We start from the raw sequence: 12,200 nt of genomic DNA, 5'->3' as shown, positions 1-12,200 counted from the left end.
TATTTTGATCCATAATCATAAAGCATGCGTAGTGCGTACCCATACCACTAGCATATTTCACAAAGAACACCATTTAAAAACAAGAAGACAAATCCCTTCTTGAATCCTCAAAGCCTTGATCATTGACCAGGCTGCATCAATAGCTTATCAGCTATGGAGTTCCTTCTCCCCAAATAACAAGATCAAGAGCTGTTAGTGTTTAACATCCGTCTTTTAAAAAGGATTGGCTCGGGTTAAACGGAGTGGGCACTTTTCTGTCGAAGGCTGAATCCAGACAGGGCTTATTTTATTCCTCTCACTAAAATTTCTGTCCAAAATTACATTAAAGACTCAATAAAAAAGAGCCACTACAGATCCAAGGTGTTCACTTTTATGATGAGTCTTTTCGGTGATAGGCCACGAGGTGCAATTCCAACACCTCATTAAAGGGCCAGCAATATCACAAACACACACACTTCAAATTCCCAAAATAAAAAAAATACATATAGCTCAATTAGCACTGATTTAAAATTACCCGTACAAACTGGAGGCAGAGCTACTTACCACTGTGTCCCCTTTAATGAGCGGAGTGTGAAATTAAAGTTTGGTCAAGGCGTGAGTGACGGCGCTCTGGCTCAAAGCTGCAGACGTTAAGTGTGGTTACAAGCCTTCTTCACGGCTCTTCCACAACACAGTGTTTATAAACATGAGACTGCAGTGACCTATGAACCTCGCAGCAGATAGGTTGGGATAGGACCTATTTTTAAGAGCACACCCTCTCAGCACACACACAGAGCACGCTGTGTTTCTCTTCCTGATTAGAATCTTTTCTGTGTTTGGCCTTTGAGGGGAAACAAGGGAATCTCTATTGAGCTCAATGGTGCATTACAAAAAAACCTCAATGTGAAAAGTAAGCGTTAATTCATTCCAAGTGTACACAGACATTACTTTTTTTTTAATTGACACTAAGTATTCATTTCTTTTCTGCATATATTTACCATTTAATGTTTTAATAAATGAAAAGAAATGAGCGAGCTGCACTGTAACATGCACTGCAGCTCAACTGTTAGTTTCAATCAAAAGATATTAATGCAGGAAACAACACATTCCCCAGACTGAGTCCTGATGTAATCACAGTTTGTCTGAGCACAACAGAAGGAAGTAATCCTATCATTACAGCGTGAAGTGCTACTCACCGTAATACTTCTCCTCCTGTTTGGCCCCCAGTCCTGGTGCTACTGTATGAGGGGGGGTGGGGGTTCTCCAACTCTTCTGAAACATGCACTGTGGAAAAAGATTAAAAAGAAGCTAAATTCAGACTCATGCGTCACTTCAAGCAAGTTAAACATTATTCTTACATGACACAGTGTTGACTGTGACAGTCTTTAAGAGGTTAGAGAGCTTCATGGTCACCTTGGAAATTCATGAAATTTGCCACAGCGACTGTAAGCTACACATTACTCTACACTGAACTTCCATTTACATTCTGCTACAGTATTTACACTTCACTCTTCTTCTCAGTAAAGTCAAACAACTCCCTTCTGATAGCACTGTCGTGAGACAACCAGCCTACGATGCCTTCAAGAGCTTTTCTGAATAAATCAACTCGGACGACAACATGAATCAGACGACCGAGTGCCAAATACGGTGAGAGTGAGCTCACTCATTGCCGAATTCTCACCGATTGCCCAAACACGACTGGACAATGAATGACGTGTGGCTTATTCAGAGGAAGTTGTGTCAGGATGTTGCATTTGTGTGAGGGGGTTGTCGGTGTTCTCAAGTATTTTGGCCACAAGGGGATACAAAGTCTGATTTGAGACACTGCAGGACGAACCAAGTGTCAGGTTAAGGTGCCAACACACATCAGTGTAGAGTATCAACAGATGTCTGGTGGTATTTTACACAGAATGTGTTTGTTAGTCTGCTGGACTACATCAAAGCTCCAGCCGAGTGTTGTGTGTTTCAATCACGAGTAGTGGACACTGTGCAGAATTTCCCCGACATAGTTGGTCAGAGGAAGTGGTAAAGCTTGGGAGTTAGTGTTTACTGTAGTGTTGACGTAGCAGGGAAACTCCTGTGTTTACTGATCTGCAACAGTATTCACAGCGCTAAGACTTTTAATCAGGTGTCTTACTGTATGTGTGAACTCTGCTGAACATGAAGGACCTTTCTCATGGTGGACACATCACAGTGGGAACAAAACAGGTGTAGATGGAAAACGTGACTGAATTCATTCCATGTTCTGTCACTGTGTCCACACACTGGGACAACACAGGCAGCGATAGTGTTATTAGTAATAGCTGTGCATCTCCAACTATGACCAACCAATACCTCTGCTATGAAAACAGCCTCTTGCAAACCACAATACTTTGAAACAGTTGAAGTGACACTGACAGGTGCGTTCAATGACCAATCTAAATAACAGAGCATAGAGCTTCTCATTAAATAACATTAATTAGCAAAGAAGATGTGGCCCTACAGGTGAGCTGATACAGTTTAATGATAAATGCTAATGATAAAATACAAACCCAACTGTTCATCAGCACAGTTCACATGCACCTCTGGATGTGGACAAATACAGTTACCATGAAACTATTCAGACTAAAAAATAGGGCTGGGACGATGCGCTTTTCTCCCGATTTGATTTTTCTACGATTTTTTGGATGGCGATTCGATTTAAATTGCGATTCTACGATATTGCCGATTCTCTCGATTTTTAGTCTGCATTTTTAACATTTATCTGCACACAAATACTGTAGGAGCCTATAAATTAACATACTCCATTATAAAGTGAACTTAAACCCTTTTCAAAACCTGTACTCTCTGTATGTAAAAAAGGCTAACCAATGCACATTGCACGATATTTTAAAAAATTTCAAAAAAAATAAAAATAAAAATTCAAAAATAAAAAAATAATTCAAAAAAAAAATCGATCTTTGAAAAAAAAATCGATTTAAAAATCGTCAAAAAAGATATTGCGATATTTATGTGAATCGATTTTTTCTCCCACCCCTACTAAAAAATAACCTCAGGGTTATGTTGTCACATTCGTGACACAACGTTCTGACTGAGTGACACCAGTCGACAACACAGTGAGTGACACTGATCTAGAGACGGTCATCAAGTCAGTGCAACTGACTCATGGCCACTACAGACAGCTCCTCATAACAATTTGTCAAGTATTTTGTGATAAATGTAAGTGAACATCAGAGCGGATACGTTTTATAAATACTACCAGCTGATCCAAATGCCTCGGTTTCATTGTGAAAGCCACTGCTACAGTGTGTATGTAACTTAAGTTTAACGTTTAAAAACATGTTTTTTAAGTCGTATTTCTTTCCATTATGCAACCTTTAGCTATATATTACTTCTCACCTCAGGAGATATTTTCCCATGTCTCTTCTAACTTGTCAGTGTCGACAGGAACCTTGTTATTTCTCCAGGAAAAAAAAAGACTTTGGCCTTAAGCTGCTTCATATGATTCTCACACGACCATACACATCCCTCTCATCTCTGTATCAGGCCAGTGTCTGCAGGGAAACTCAGAGAGGAATGAGGCGAAAAAAACAACTATTCTGGTATTCAAGAAATGAGACTGAAAGGCTAATGTGTGCAGTTACAAAACAAGAAATAAATTAATTAATGAATTATTTTGTTTTGCCACTAATCCTAAACTCATATTTGTATTTCTTCCAAAATTCAATTTGCTTTTAGCCTCATGATGGACGTGCACGACAACTAATTACGCCAATAATGAAAAACAAAAACATCTCAGGCTTAATGCTTTGAAAAAGAAATACAAAGTAGCCTATGAATGCCAGATAACTCATTTATGATCCACTTTGAAAGTCATCATAACTGCAAAAGAAATAGTCGTGATTATATAGATCTCCAACTACACAACTAACTTGCAGTGCTGCTGAATGAATGTGAGAAAAACTGACTTTATAAACATGGTAAAGGATCAGTGGATGGATTTGTGTACTTGGTGATGCTCCATCTGGCATTTTCAGCAGTTTTGGATGTTTTTATCAGTTTTAGAACATCTCTAACATTTAGTACAATGTTCGACAGTGTTTTTAATAAGCGATAGGAGTGCAGCAAGAAGGTTCATCTCTTGTACGAACAATGCACAGACACTCAGATCAGGTTTCAATGAGTGTCGTGGAACAGAAAATGTTGCTCTTGGGGAAAAAACAAATAAAAGGAACTGGCTTGCAGAGAGCCAGGCTCCAGACTAACTTTTTTTACTAGGATAATTCGTTTTTTCGTTCTATAAGCAAAACATTTGGGGGTACACACTGTAATTCAACTTGCAAAGCAGATATTCACATTTCCTTTTCATTCATGATCCTTACACACATTGGCCTTCCACCCGTAATGACAGATACCAGATTCTTTGAGTCACCGCTTCCATGTTTCATCAGTGTTTGAAAAAGGGGCAAATTTACTGTAAGTAAACAAAACATTTGCTTGCACTGTCTCAAATTTTAGGGGCAAAATGCTCCCATTCAGGAGCAGTTTGGAGCCCTGAGAGCATATTAAGTTTAATGATTTATTTTGGGCAGCTGTTTACTTATGTAATGTGCTACTTGGAAACGTTTGAAATTTCAACTGAGTGCAGTGACGGTCAGTGACAGCTGCTGCACACTGCAAATAAAATATGAGCAATGAAGGATAGAGGACGTGGTCAGGCGATTCTGACAGTATGATAACTTTGAGCATAAATATCACGGTTTCACAGTTTGACAGTACTGTGATTACAGCTCCATAGTACTACTAAGAATAAACTAAAATAATATTAATTAACTGTGGAGTAAGGACACAGTTTGCTCTTGACAGAGACATAAAAACATGTCAGTGTGGAGGCCTGAGGCACACTGGAGATTGCAGATGTCAGACGCCACATGGACCCAACTCACAGCAGATGGTCCGTCAGAGTCTTGGAGGACAATAATCTGCTCTTTTATCATGAGACCGAGAGACGAGACACCTGAGTTTAAGTGACATGAGATGTGCTCACATCACTGGAGAAATAATACATGTGAACTGTATCCATTCGCCCAATCATTTGTTTCCTAAGCGTTCGACAGTGGTTGAGGTGGCACAGCGAGACGTTACACAACACTGACGGAACCAAAATGTGAAATCATCATCACGGCTTAAGCTTAACTATCCATGAGAAGCGCAGGCAAGTATATGCCGCATGTTTACCGGCACGGTGCCTTTGTCACAACACGGACGATCAGCGGCGTGTGCTGCGAAATGCTGGCAGGAGAAAAAAACTAAATAAACAGTGATCAAGGTAGTCATTTTGACGGGTCAACCCAGCAATCCTCTGATCCAGAGCTGCTATTCTGTGGAATTTGTCATAAGCTGTGTGGTAGGTCTCCTGCAAATCTCCTGACTCCAGCACCTGGCATATTCAAGGTAATATAGAAAAGCCTTTTTCTTTGAACAGCTAGTCTGACAATAGGTTTCAGTCCAGCAGGCTCAGCTGAGCTAACAGAAGACGACACACACGTGTGGTTTAGTATGAGTCGATCCCGACAAGCGAATTAGAAGACAAATTAATGATCGAGAAAAATCAAACAATTCTAAGTCATGCGCATTATCCATCACTGAAAAGCCTTAAATGTCTATGGGACTGTCTTAAGGAGGTTGTGTCGTCCTTAAACCCCTCTGTGGTATGAAATTAGGCTATGGGACGAAAAGGTTCAAATAAAACCAGGCCACAACTTCTCTCAACTTCTTCAGAGACAAACAGCCCCTTACACAGTGACAAACACCGCATCAAACCCAGGTTCTGTAGGTCAAAGCCGCTGAGTTGTTAAATCAAGAGTCGCTGATGGAAGATGCTGTAAATAGCCCTCCGGACTCCTTTGGTTGGAATAAAAGGAGCCGCAAATACGAAATAGCGAGCGAGTGAGCGGTGAGACGCAGGTGCATGGCTGATGCTCCGTGGCCTGGAAGCATGCTCATCATAGTGCAAAAGGAGTGAAAGACTCCACGGCTAGAGTAGACACAGAAAAGGTAAACACAACAATCAACTGAGCATTACACTGCACATGTCAAAGACAAAATAACAGCACTGGCGAAACAAGAGTGATGCTTACCTCTTGACAGAAATAAGCCAAGAAGGGTGGGAGTTAAACGCCACACCAACACAAAACGTTCACCCCGCTACCAACATAAGTTAAAAAAAAAAAAAAAAAAAAAAAAAGGTTGTGGATTGAGGATTTCGAGTCCAATGACTTAACTAGTTTGTACAGGGAGGAGGGGAGCCACAGAGAGGGAATGTGCGTGAGTGTGTGTATTTGAGCAGTCAGGGAGCTGTGTCTAAGATCAACCACCTGACCAGCTACTATGGTATTTGTGTGTGGCTATAGGCCAACTACTGGTTGGATATTCACCACTATTTGCCACCTTTAACATTCTGTCTTGTTGTAAATCTAATACTTGTAAAGAGTAAAGTGTGCCACAACTCCCTAACCTTTATACAGAAACAAATATATTTACTGTGTAAATACTGTGTAATACTTACAACAGAAACCGTGTAGTTGTACACTAGAGACTTAGATGTTCTTTATCAACTAAGAGCAGAGGCCACCACAAAACAAACTATTTGCCTTATATTTGTTAAATAGGCCTACTTATTTGGAGCTCTTCAAGGGATCAACTTATGACAATGGAGTGCATTAGGCAACATCACTGAGCTTAAAGGGATAGTTCAACATTTTGGCAAATTGGCCCATTGGAGTAGGTTTGTTACCTTTAATTGTCGGTGCAAGAGTATTTTTAGAACGGTGGAGCAGAGCCGTGAGCTGCTCAGAGCTACACTATGGAGGCTGAAATTAAGGTATAATGGCAGTTGTGTGTGTCTTTCCACAGCTTTATTTCTAATATGGGAAGAAGATGTAGCTTCTGATGTATTGATCTGACCACAATACACTTCGCTCTCGAGCAAGGTGTTGCTTCAGTAGCAACGGCTCTGTCATTTAAACATCAGTTGTCTTCAAACATTTTATCTCATCTTGCAATGATAGACTCATATCTGCCCAGTCTATTAAGATTACGAAAAAACATGATGGTCAAGAAGACAGCTTTAAGATACTGCTCAAAATAACCCGTCTGCACTAACAGCTGCAGTGTGGGAATGGTGTTACACGTGAAGCAGATTGTGGACATTGCAAGCGCTAAAACAAATAGACCAACCACGTTTAGCTGTACAAAAATTATCATCAAAGCAGCTGGCAACAGCAGTGACTTTCACTGTGGGTTTGTAATGTAAGGTTCAAGGTGGTGCTCCGATTAAAAAAACAAAAAAACAATTCATCAATCCTCCCACATAATACATGTTTGGTTTTTCAGTGAGGATCTAACTGATTTTGATGACACTGGTGTGGAGGTAGGCTTTTATCTAAACAGGAGAGGGCCAATCACCGACAGGATTAAGAGGAATTACACTGTTTTAGAGATTTCCAACAACATTAGACCTGAACTAGGTGTTACATATTAATACCGGCGGACAAATCTAAAGGTCATTTTTAACTAATTATACTGCAGGGCAAATCTGACACAAAAAGGTGGACCATTACTACACATAAAGGCAATGAATAATATACAGCCAGCCATATACAAGAGTTAAAGTTTGTTTAATCACATTAATGTTCTCGGGCTAATTACACAACTACATATCTTGGGATGTAAATCTTAAGAACTTTGCCACATTACAAAGCCAACACTTATTCACGTGGCACTGGAAGGCTTTTCAAATGCACAATGATGTGACAGAAATCTGCACATAAAAGCCAATGCTATACTTTCAAGCTGTATGCTGCACTGGTATGTCGCAGCTCTTAATAAGGTTCAGTTACGCAATGTGACAGTTAAATGGGAAGTAAAACCAAATCAACTCTAACCAGAGTTGTGTGAAGTTCAACAGTACTATACAAGACCTGTATTTTTCATCTTTTTTGTGTGTGTGTTATGTCAATCAGTTTACACTGCTAATGAGAGTTTACATGTCAATGCTGAATCTGTGTTTTTTCTGGCTAAATCTTCTCTAATCCTGAAAGCATAACATTTCTTTGTCCTCTATGGCTGACTGGAGTTTATGTGGGAGAACAGATACAGCACACTGGGAGATAACTAACACAGGCCACCGAGGCTGCTCTCCTTGCTTTATCAAATCATATTGATTAAATGTATTCTTGTATGATTTTAACATCTGTTTGCATTACGTTTTGATTAACTCAACGGACACTCTACCTTACATGACCCATCTTTGTGAATGGTTGTAATCAGGTCTTGTTTACATACATTTCTGCACCTTGCAGCTTCACCCGCTGGAAAGCTAATCAGATACTGTCTGAGGGAGAAAATAATTATGGGTCAGGTGCCTCCAAATCACACTGGCAACATTTTTTCTCTGGCTTCGTTACATGCCAACAAAAAAAAAAACATGCCCTTTTACAAAAAGAGTGTTTTGTAAACCTTGTCATGTGAACAGCAGCACCAGGCACACACATTCCTTGGGTGGTGCAGGATACTGACTTGTAACATGAATAATAGCCTACTAGTTTTTAAACGGAACTGAGCTATCAATTGCCAGCCTTGCACCAGACCTAAAGGTTACACAAATTACCGTATATTTTAACCACCTTTACAGTTGTGCGTCTATTGGGCTTTATGCACAGCTCTACTACTTCCTGAATCTAAGCCAGCACCTTTATTTCCTGTTTTACATTATTGGACCAACTGATTATTCCAGGTGTGCCTGAACATTGTTGTGAGGTCAGACACACCTGGATTAACCAGTTGGTCCAATAATGTAAAACAGGAAATAAAGGAGCTGGCTTAAGTTCAGGAAGTAGTGGAGCTGTGCATAAAGCCCACTCAACATCAGTTTCAAGTAGAGGTGGATTTATTTAATTACAACAACTTTTCTACGTCTGCCAGTCCTCATAACAGAGATAACTGAAATTTGATTCAGCGAAGATGGACGACAGCTTTTGTGTTGAGTCTTCAGAACATCTGGATCTCACATCTCCAACTCTGACTGTTTCGGCTCAATGAAGCCACTGAGGATTTTGTGGCAACATTTTATATTTGGGTTCAAGTTCCTCATTAAGACTTCGACACTATGTTTAATATGCAGGTTTATGAATACTTATCGTGACAGTTAATTAAATAAACGCACATTTAACAAAAAAAATATTTCGCCTACATTTATAAGTTTTAATATTGCAGCTGTAAAAAAATTATGCAAATGTTTGTAATAAGTCTCGATTAAGTTAATCAGCATTCAACTGCAGACAATAGGGACAAGTCCTATTGGCACATGGTTGAAGGCGGTCACGTCACAGCGGAGGGTCCCACAAATGCTCGGTCCGCCCGGTAAGATGGGTTTTAAAATAATGCACTTTAATTTCTAAAGTAACCGAGTCACACACACTATCCCTGCCCCACTACAGAGCGGTGGTGCAGCCACGCTGTTTGTTACTAGGCGGAGCAGCAGCAGCAGACCGCCCCGTCAGGACACCGCCACCGAGGGGGCTTCAACCCCGCACGTGGTGGCGACCAGCGCAGCACCGAGGGACCATGCCCTTCTCCCTCGTGCTACAAACGTGCTCACACAACCGTAACGTTTAAAAGCCGATTGACTCGCTAATAAACCGCCTGTCCCGGAGAGGGTTTTTCCCGTATACGCGTTCAAAAGCCACGCATCCCGTTTGTGCAGTTTGAGCCGCAGCCCCGGTCGGTCGGAGCGGCTAACGCGCTAGCTGCAGAAAGCAACAGTTCAGCTAACGTTAGCTAGCAGACGGAGTCGGAGGAAATTAGCTGCGAGCCCACAAAGAGCAGCGCTGCCATATGCCGCTGTCTGAGAGTCTGGAAATGACGGGCACAACTGCGGGTTGAGACGGCTACACGTTGTGGCATACGCCGCCCGGGTCCATGTTGTGGGAGTGAATGATAACAAATGGGTTTTTTTATATAGTTACCTCACTCGAGTGCCGTGTGCATCCTCTTCGCTCGGTACCAAAAAAAAAAAAAAAGCAGCGTGGTTTACGTCGACGTGCGAAATGCCAGTCATTCCCCAACCGCCTCTGCGCAGTTTACGTAGTCTCCCGACAAGGGCGAGCCAGCAGTCTGCGCTATCTGCGTTGCGCTTTGAAGAAAGCACTGACGTTTCTTTCCGCCAGATTGTCTGGGCTGTCATATGACTAGAGGAGGAAATGATGTTCACGCAGTAACGAGGCGAATGCCACAAACTGTCAACACACAAACACACCCACCTGTGAGTCACGTCCTCTTTATGTAGTGGAAATCTACACAGCTTACCATCTGAGCGTAGTAAAATGAAGTAATGGCCTATTATTAGAAAACTTAAATGTTCTCCTGTGTCTTTTCTGCTTCAAAGTGGATCATAGATTACAAAGGTGATTATTTTTATGTTTTATCCCCAAAATCAATACAAATGTTTAGTCAGTTCAGGGAGAATAGCCTAAACTTCAGTCCTACTGAAAACTACACCCTACATTGAGACAAAAACCTAAAATAAAGTTGTGGCAAACTATTTAAAGTCTTAAAAAAGTTAATTGAAAATGTTGGTCGATGACAAGGACAATCAGGGAAAGGAGTGAAGAGTTGAACCAGCAACTGAAGCAAAACTGAAATGGGTCTATTTAATTTGGCAGGTCGCCCATTTGTAAATATTGAACTAACACTTCACAGAGACCTATTACAATTACAGTGTTGGATTAGCCTTCTTAATTTTATTTGCATAATAGGCTACATTAGGTTATAGCCTTGTTGCTAGTTCTCTAAAATGGGCTTCAGATTAGAAAACAAGACAACAGAAGCAGCAAAGATGATGCGAGGCAAGAATTTTGATGTATAGGCCTATTAACCAAAGATTTAAGAAAGTAAAGTAGCCTACAAATAACACCTAGGTTCTTATTAATTCCCTTTTAAAATATTTTTTAAATTTAAAAACAAATGAGGCATGTGTCTACCAGTTGTAAATTTCATAAGAGTGAGATCTAGCCAATTCAAAACATGACTGAATGCTCTGACTGTCAACAGCTTGAGAAAGTTTTTGGATGGTTGAGCATGTTAGACATTTTTGCCATTTATCTATAAATAACACATAATGACTGGATGACAGTTGTGGCATGGAAGGCACATGATCTGGGTCATAGCTCCTGGGGACACAGAAGTCATGTCTATCTTTGGTATTGTGTCTGGTACACGCACACACGCACAAATAGCATTGGGGATTTAAGGCTGATTCTGTTTGTCTTCTTTTACATTTAATATAATTTATTCATTCTTCATGTGTTGAATTAATGTGACAAATAGGATATTTAGAGGCTTCTGTTGGATATTGTTATATAAGTTTCACAGTTGAATAGTGAATCAGGACTCAGTATTTTCATAATCCAGGCTGTACAGCCCCAGTGCTGAGGGAATGGTGTGTGCGTGTGTGTGCGCTTGTTTGTGCAGGCGACTGTGAGGCAGTTGGACGTTCCGAATGGGGGCACATGGCTAATTTCTGTTAGCAGTGCAGCAGCTGGGTCCACTTCCCCGCTCCTCCCCACCTTAGGTAGGCTACCCCCCAGCCCCCCCCCCCCCCCCCCACCACCCCATCATGTCGGCTGCTTCTCCTGATCACAGAAAGATTAATATCGAGTGATTGGCAGCCATGTTCTCACTTAGCACTCCAGTCATGGTGCCCCAGGGTCTCTGCTAGTCGTAAAGCAATGGTGGAAGTGCCACTGTGGCTTTCACTGTCGTTTAGCCAGTACCCAGCCCCAGCAGACAGAGATGAAAAGTGCCAACGGCCGCGTTGAATTATGAGCTCGACTCAGCCTCAGCCGTATATATACAACCCAGCGCAGGGAGCCATTTCCAGCTGAAATGCCTCTTGCTGCAGATTACTGAGGTAATATTTCCTGCACTGCAACTAGAGTGGTTATGGTCCGCAGGCAATCTACCTGACGCAGCTTTTGCCCATGCGGCGACGACAGGCATGAAAGACGGCGCATTGACTCGTGGTGGAATTGGCCTTTTTATCACTCGGTGCTTAAAAATAGGTGAGGTCATTTCTAATGAGGACAATAAGTCTCATTTTTCACACCAGCCTGATGCCATAAGAGCTTGAACAACTATCATGCACCTAATTACAGGCACAAGTGAAATAGTTCATTTGAGTC

The sequence above is a fragment of the Trachurus trachurus genome (genome assembly GCF_905171665.1).
Source record: "Trachurus trachurus genome assembly, chromosome: 21".
Lineage (NCBI taxonomy): Eukaryota > Metazoa > Chordata > Actinopteri > Carangiformes > Carangidae > Trachurus > Trachurus trachurus.
This window is presented reverse-complemented; position numbering follows the sequence as displayed.